The following is an 8828-nucleotide window of genomic DNA, read 5'->3' on the forward strand; positions in this document are numbered from 1 at the left end:
CCAGGCGAGTCTCGAACCCACGGGCTCAGGCAATCCACTCACCTCAGCCTCCCAAGGCTTTTTATAGGCTGAGCCACCGAACCCAGTTACCCCAGAACCTTTTATAGGTGCCCTCCATGCAGGCAGGTAGCTAACACTCTGGACCGGGCAGCCTAGGAGGGAATTCTCTTTTCTCCCAGAGGCCAGGGCATCTTCATATGGTCCATGAACTGTGTCAGAGCTGCACTAACTTACTGTGGAAGCCTCAGGGGGCTCCCAATTGAACTTCTGTCCTTTTTCTTCATCTCAAACCTGTTTCTTCTCTCACAGCTTATGTCAGACAGCAGCCTCCACCCAGGTCCATCTCTCATTCCAAAAGTGCCGTCACCATGTGCCATTGATTCTGCCTCCTAATTGTCTCTCTCTCCACCTCCTGCCCTCTCCTCCCCACAGCACTCTCTTGATTCTGATGTTTATGATCTTTTGTGGCTATTATACAAGGAACTCAGCCCTGCTCTTCCTGCCTGAGTCCTTTCCACTGAATCTAGCCTCCACACCCCTTGCAGACTGTTATTTATTTGTTTATTTTTAGAGAGAGAGTCTTGTTCTGTCACCCAGGCTGAAGTGCAGTACTGTAATCATAGCTCACTATAGCCTCAAACTCCTGGGCTCAAGCAATCCCTCCACCTTGGCCTCCAGAGTAGTTTGGACTACAGATTCACATCACCTGCCAATTTTTTTTGCTCAGGCTAGTCTTGATCTCCTGGCCTCAGGGGATACCCCTGCCTTGGCCTTCCAAAGTGCTGGGATTGCAGGAGTGAGCCACTGTGGCCGATCAGACTTTTCTTTTAAAAAATAAGATTTTATGCCTGAGCCCGCGGGTTTGAGACCCACCCGGGCAACTTGGCAAGACCTCATCTCTACAATAAATCAAAAAATCTGCCGGGCGTGGTAGCGCATGCTTGTCTGAGGCGGGAGGATCACCGGAGCCCAGCAGTTCGAGGCTGCAGTGGCCGGGAGCGACCACTGCACTCCAGTCTGGGCGACAGAATGAGACACCAACTCAAAAAAATAAATAAATAAAAAATAAGATTTTTGGCCAGGCTCAGTGGCTCAGCCTGTAATTCCAGCACTTTGAGAGGCCGAGGCGAGTGCATTGCCTGAGCCAGTAGGTTCGAGACCAGCCCGGGCAAACTGGAGAGACCTCATCTCTACAATAAATCAAAAATTAGCCGGGTGTGGTAGTGCGTTCCTGTAGTTCCAGCTACTTGGAAAGTTGAGGCGAAAGGATCGCCAGAGCCCAGCAGGTCGACGCCGGGGTGTCCGTGAGCGTGCCACTGCACTCCAGCCTGGGCGACAAAGTGAGACTCTAACTCAAAAAAATAATAATAATAAGCCGGGCTCGGTGGCTCAGCCTGTAATCCCAGCACTTTGGGAGGCTGAGGTGAGTGGACTGCCTGAGTACGCGGGTTTGAGATGGGCCTGGGGTAACTTGGCAAGACCTCATCTCCACAATAAATAAAAAATTAGCCGGGCATGGTAGCGCGCGCCTGTAGTTCCAGCAACTTGGAAGGCTGAAGCAGGAGGATCGCCGGAGTCCAGCAGGTCCAGGCTGCGGTGGCCCGGAGTGTGCCACTGCACTACAGTCTGGGGGACAGAGTGAGACTCCAACTCAAAATAATAATGATAATAATACTAATAAATAAGTTTTTTTTTTAACCTAAAACAATAAAAATGTATTCTGATAGTCCAGAGGTGAGAGTCCAGAATCAAGATGTCAACTTAGCATGCTCCCTCCAAAGGCTCCTGGGAAGAATCCTTGCTTTCTCTTGCAATTTCTGGTGGTTATTGACAATTTTGGCATTTCTTGGCCTGTAGATGCATAATTTCAGTCCCTGCTCCCTCCTCACATGGACTTCTCCCATGTGTCTGTGACTCCACGTGTCTGTGTCACTTCTTCTTTTTTTTTTTTTTGAGTTGGAGTCTCAATCTGTTGCCCAGACTGGAGTGCGAGGCCACCACAGCCTCGACATGCTGGGCTCCGGGGATCCTTCCGCCTCAGCCTTCTGAGTAGCCGGAATTACAGGCATGCGCTACCATGCCCGGCTGATTTTTTGATTTATTGTGGAGATGAGGTCTTGCCAAGTTGCCCAGGCGGGTCTCGAACCTGCGGGCTCAGGCCATCCACTCACCTCAGCCTCTCAAAGCGCGGGATTACAGGCTGAGCCACTGAGCCCGGCTTATGTCACTTCTTATGTGGAGACCAGTGGTTGGATTTAGAGCCACTCCCAATCCAGTGTGACCTCATTTTAACTTGATTTCTTTTGTTTTTCTTTTTTCTTTTTTGCAGTTCAAATTTTTTATTTTTAATTATCATGGGTACATAATACAGATCTAATCCTTTTGTCCTCTCTTTCAAAGCTTTGCAAATCCTCTCGTTGATCTGCCTGTTGCCTGACATTCAAATTCCTCACAATGGCATGCAAGGCCCTTTTCAGTGTCACCATCTCACCTGTTTCTCCAGGCATCTTTCCTGTGGAGTTTCCCAGAACAGCCTCCTCCAGCCTTGCATCCTCAAGTCAGACTCCTCCAGCTGGCTGCCTACCTCTCCAAGGCTGCCCTTGCCTGGAATGTCTCCCACCTCTCCCTTCATCATCCTTTAGCACCCAGGCTCAGATGTCCTGTCTTTCTCTGGGCTTCTGGATGGAGTCTCCGCTACAGCACATTTTATTACAATAATTCATCTGTTTGTCTCCTTAGAAAGACTACTGATACCTCTAGGTCAAGAGGGTTGACTTATAATTCCTTCTACTGGCTTACAGTAGGTACTCAACTCATCATATATTTATTGAATGATTAGCTCCCTAGAAATCTAGGGCCCATGCTACTAAATTCCAGAGGCTTCAAAAGGAAAGGAAGGTGCCAGATCTTTTCCACCTTCTCATGGATACTGGCCATCCAAGTATGGATGGTATTGATTTAATTAATATCAATCTGTTAAAAAAAATTTTTTTTTGAGACAGGATCTCTGTTGGCTAGGCTGCATGTGAATGTTAATCTTATGAGTGCGTGCGTATAGTTTATTTTAGGCACGTGATTAGACTAAGAAAGAATAAGAAGCACATTCAGAAGTAATAATACCTACCTAGGGCTTACTATGCATCAGTTACTATGTGTACCAACTTCTTTATTATTATCTCTGTTTTACAGATATTCGTGAAAACTGAGGTGAAGTGATGATTTCCCTGAGAGCACAAAGGTAATGGAAATGTGGTTTGATCCCAGAGGACCTGGCTTGAGTCCATGCTCCCAACTGCTACATAACATGATCACTGAAAATAACAATAACTAACAGACACTGGGTGCTTATCACGCGCCAGGCTCTGTTCCGATGGCTTTATGTGATTAATTTTATGGGGAACCCTGGACAACTTAACCTAGCAGCACTTTGTTTTCTCTATCTGTAGAATAGAATAATAATGTCTCCAAGCTCATCGTTTTCTTGTGGTGAGGATTAAGTTAGATAATGCATAGAAAAACTAAAATTGTGCAGACCTGCCTGCTTAAATGAGCAATTATTTATGCAACTCGATGGATACTCATAGCTTTAGGGGAGTCAGAAAACGGGAAACACCACTGGATGGTAGTGACTAGAATCCTAGCCCTAAGAAAGTCAGAGTTTAAGTGAAAGTCAAACCAGGTCACCTCAGTGGAAGTAAACCTGGAGAGAAATGGTTACAATGGAAGCATCTGTCCATTATGTTACTGGAGACAAAAGCATTTAGGCCCTCCAGGGTGACTGCTCTCATCCAAACTTGACTTCCAGTCCATTTATTGCTGTTGTTTAAACCTCAGGGCAAGTGGCCACGTGCCTGTAATCCCAGCTATTTGGGAGGATGAGATGGGAGGATCACTTAAAGCTATAAGTTCCAGGCTGTCATGTGCTATGATTGCACCTTGTGACTAACCACTGCACACCAGCCTGGGCAGCAGAGCAAGATTCTGTCTCTAAAAACCAAAACAGGCCAGGTGCAATGGCTCAAGCCTATAATCCCAACACTTTGGGAGGCCGAGGCGAGAGAATTGCCAGAGCCCACGGGTTTGAGACCAGTCTGGGCAACATGGTGAGGCCTTGTCTCTACAATAAATCAAAAAATCAGCCGGGCGTGGTAGTGTGCACCTGTAGTTCTGGCTACTTGGAAGGCTAAGGCGGAAGGATTACCTGAGCCTGGCAGGTCAAGGCTGCGGTGGCTGGGAGCGTGCCACTGCGCTCCAGCCTGGATGAGAGAGTGAAACTCCAACTCAAAAAAAAAAAAGAAAAAGAAAAAGAAAAGAAAAAGCAAAATAAATAAAACCTCATGGCAGTCTCAGCCTTTCTGAGTCAGCTTCCATTTCTGCAATACCAGATGCTTGGCTTTGGCCCTCTTGAAAGTGCCATCCAACTCAACATTATTTGACTCCATGGCCCCAGAGTCTCTTGTACACCAAGATACTTTTATTTTCAAGTCAGACGGGTCATGTGTTCATGTTGTAACAAGATCCAAGGGAGGCACACCGAGATAATTTTTAGCCTGTCTTCCCTTGCCATCTGAACGAAGGGCAGTTCCCTGACTGATGCTCTGTGTATTCTTTTCCTCACAGAAACTTGGATGTTTCTCATTCCACTGACAGATTTCTTTTGTTGTCAAACCCAGGCATATGTGCTCTCACACTTACAAAGATTTTGGGCCGGGTGTGGTCATGCCTATAAACCCAGCACTTTGAAAGACTGAGGCACGTGGATCGCTTGAGCCCAGGAGTTCGAGACCAGCCTAGGCAGCATAGTCAGAGACCTTATCTCTACAAATAACTGAAAAACTGGGCATGGAAGGACATGTGTAATTCCAGCTACTCAAGAGGCTGAGATGAGAAGATTGCCTCAGCCTAAGAAGTAGAGGCTGCGGTGAGTTGTGACTATGCCACTGCACTCCTGTTTGGGCAATGCAGTGAGATTCTGAGGGCGAAGGAAGGAAGGAAGGAAAGAAAGAAAGAAAGAAGAAAACAATTTGCCCAAATCTGCTTTCTGTAACTACCATTTCATGGTGGGCCCCTTTACCTGTCTAACAATAGTTCCTCTGTAGCAACTTTAGATACTTGCCCTTCCTAAAGGGGGAGAAAAATAAAGAATTCCTTAGCTTATCTAGCAGCGATAGTCTGAACACTTTTATTTTATTTTGAAATTTTTATATTTATTTATTTATGCAGGATTTATTGAAAGGACCGAAAAGCTCCCATAGTGGGAGGGAGCCCAAGGGGGTTGTCCTAAATTTTTATTTTTTCACATACAGGATCTTTCTCTGTCACCCAGGCTGGAGTATAGTGGTGAGAGCACAGTTAACTGCAGCCTTGAACTTCTGGGCTCAAGTGATCCTCCTGTCTCAGCCTCCAGAGTAGCTGGGACTACAGACATGAGCCACCATGCCCAGCTAAATTTTAAACATTTTTTTTTTTATAGAGATGAATGGTCTCACTATGTTGCCAGGCTGATCTTGAACTTGGCCTCAAGAGATCCTCCTGCCTTATCCCCTTGAAGCACTGGAATTACAGGTGTGAGCTGTTGTACCTGGCCAGCTCTCCCTTCTTAAAAAGGGGCAAAGGATAAAGAACTTATCCTAATTATCAGAGGTCATCTGAATATTTTTAAATTAATGGAAACAGGAGAAACACAATCTGATTTTTCTTCTTTGCAAATTAAAGGGAGCCCAAATAACTTAAAATTCTAAACAATCTTTTGTCTTTATGGCGGGTTTTTTTTTTTTTTTTTTTTTGGAAGGGGTCAGGGAGGGGAAGGGGAGGATATAGAGGCATGAGATGCAGAGACAACAGAAGGAAGAGGCTGAGGGAACCCATGGACTTAAAGGGGCCCACCAGTCTACCAAGGCCTGGGTAGGGCTCTGAAGTCTTAAGTTGACTTGAAGGAGTCAAGACAGAAAAGTCACAGGAGAGAAAGGATGCATTTGTGTGAAGGAACAGGGCCCAGAATAAGATGAGTCCAAATACCAAGAGGATGAGAAAAGAAAGAAACCAAGAGTTAGTGTGAAATGGAAATGAGAAAGCACTTTCCATAAGACAGCATGAGGAAGGGAGGCTGGCTCTTCTGGTGTGTCCAGGCACAGAGGTGTGATTCAGGCTTCAGATTTAAGTGAGTCTGTTTTGATGATTACAAACCTTGCCTCATCCTTCTTTGGTTTGCTCCTTTCCTAGATGGTGTCTTTCTTTCTATGTTGCTTAAATGAGGGCTTTGTTTTATTTGGAGCCATTGCTCTTTATATTTCCTGATTTTATCTCTGTTTGTACTTTTCTTGGTGGTAAATGGGTTGAGGATCAGAGAAAATGAAAAAGTGGGTGAAAACAAGTAGTCGTCCATACAGTTGAAATTGTCTTCTTATCCTGTAAGTCATGAAAGGGCACTGTTTAACAATCATTGACCAGGTGTACTGGCTCAAGCCTGTAATCCCAGCACTTTGGGAGGCCGAGGTGAGAGGATTGCCTGAGCCCAGGGGTTCGAGACCAGCCTGGGCAACTTTGCTAGACCTTGTCTCTACAGTATATCAAAAAATTAGCCGGGAGTGATAACGCGCACCTGTAGTTCCATCTACTTGGAAGGCTGAGGTGGAAGGATCTCCTGAGCCCAGCACATCAAGACTGCGGTGGCCGTGAAGGTGCCACTGCATTCTAGCCCGGGTGACAGAGTGAGACTCTGACTCAAAAAAAAAAAAAAATCATCAAAAATATAATTCTGAAATTTAAATGGCCACCAGTCCTCTGAAAGGCAGCCTGACTTCAGGCTAAATGACCAACTGAAGTCACACATTTAAAAGAGAAGTTCAAAGTCGCGCTCGGTGGCTCAGCCTGTAATCCTGTGCCTTGGGATGCTGAGGTGAGTGGATTGCCTGAGCCCGCGGGTTCCAGACCCACCCGAGCAACTTGGTGAAACCTCATCTCTACAATAAATCAAAAAATCAGCTGGGGGTGGTAGCACCTGCCTGTAATTCCGGCTATTCGGAAGGCTGAGGTGGAAGGATCGCCGGAGCCCAGTAGGTCGAGGCTGCGGTGGCTGGGAGCGGCCACTGCACTCCAGTCTGGGTGACAGAGTGAGACTCCAACTCAAAAAATAAAAATTAAAAAATTTAAAAAAATAAAATAAAAGGGAAGTTCCAGTCAGGCGTAGTAACTCTGGAGGCTGAGAAAGGAGGATCACAGTGATGGTGCTACTGCACTCCAGCCTGGATGACAGAGTAACATCTGGACTCAAAATAGGGGTGCGGAGAGGATTCCATGGATAGGACTGTTGGATCTGTCAGGGTAACCGATGGGATGTGGCCATGGTAGCAAAGATTAATCTGACCCAAGACTGTTGGTGACATTGAGTTGGTTAAAAACAACCAAAAGCCGGGGCTCGGTGGCTCAGCCTGTAATCCCGCGCCTTTGGGAGGCTGAGGTGAATGGATTGCCTGAGCCCGCAGGTTCGAGACCCGCCTGGGCAGCGAGACCTCATCTCTACAATAAATCAAAAAAATTAGCCAGGCGTGGTAGCGCGCGCCTGTAGTTCCAGCTACTTGGAAGGCGGAGGCAGAAGGATCGCCGGAGCCCAGCGGGTCGAGGCTGCGGTGGCCGGGAGCGGCTACTGCACTCCAGTCTGGGCGACAGAGTGAGCCTCCAACTCAAAAAATAAAAAATAAAAAAAAATTAAAAATAAAAACAACCAAACCCCCAAACCAGTAGCCATAGCCTCCTCTCGCCTTAGCAACTAGGTTTATTTACTTCTAGAAGTTTAACATCTTTCCTTTCCATAAAATAGCAGGGAAACATATTCCACTTTTAGTATTCTAAGCCTTGGCGTGAAATATTCTCTAGTTCTTTGAGATATGTGGACATTTCCCATGATCCCTGGGAGTTCAATTTTCTTCATTCTTCCAGAGTGTGTGACTTTGAACTTCCTGCTTTCTTGAGTGATCTGAGTGATCTATTTAGATGTTTACATTTGAAAAACTGCACCAAAATTGGGCTTTATCTTTCTCTTCTGAGTCAAGTTTTCACTCTGTTGCCCAGGCTGGAATGCAGTGGCATAATCACAGCTCACCACAACCTTGATATCCTGGGCTCAGGTGATGCTTCTGCCTCAGTCTCCTGAGTAGTTGGCACTACAGGTGTCTGGCTAATTTTTTAAACATTTTTCTACAGAGATGAGGTCTTGCTATGTTTCCCTGGCTGGTCTCACATTCCTGGGCTCAAGCGATCCTCCTACCATGGCACCCAAAATGCTGGCATTACAGGCATGAACCACCATGCCTCGTGTTTATCTTTGTTGTTGAAAAAAATACATCCTATCTCCTAGCCCTGGAAGACAGGAATATTGGTTTCTCTGGGACAGAGGTTAAGCCCCCATTTCCTTGATTGATCATCTCCTGTTCCGAGTACTTAAAAGAGCCAGGATTCTTCACTAGATAACAAGACTTGGGATTCTTGATTACTTTGGGCAGTCTTCAATTTTAAAAGCCTTAGAAAGCTGCTTTTCAGTGAAAACACTCTCAAATTATGTGCCCATAAAAGCGAGTTCACACTTCTTTCTAAGAGGCTTCTAACCTTGATTAGAAATTATAAGAAATACGTGTATAAGCCGGGTTTGGTGGCTCGGCCTGTAATCCCGTGCTTTGGGAGGCTGAGGTGAGTGGACTGCCTGAGCCTGCAAGTTCGAGACCCGCCTGGGCAACTTGGCGAGACCTCATCTCTACAATAAATCAAAAATTTAGCCAGGTGTGGTAGCGCGCACCTGTAGTTCCAGCTACTTGGAAGGCTGAGGCAGAAGG

The sequence above is a fragment of the Carlito syrichta genome, unplaced genomic scaffold, assembly GCF_000164805.1.
Source record: "Carlito syrichta isolate Samal-C Ts95f unplaced genomic scaffold, Tarsius_syrichta-2.0.1 Scaffold309425, whole genome shotgun sequence".
NCBI classification, from domain to species: domain Eukaryota; kingdom Metazoa; phylum Chordata; class Mammalia; order Primates; family Tarsiidae; genus Carlito; species Carlito syrichta.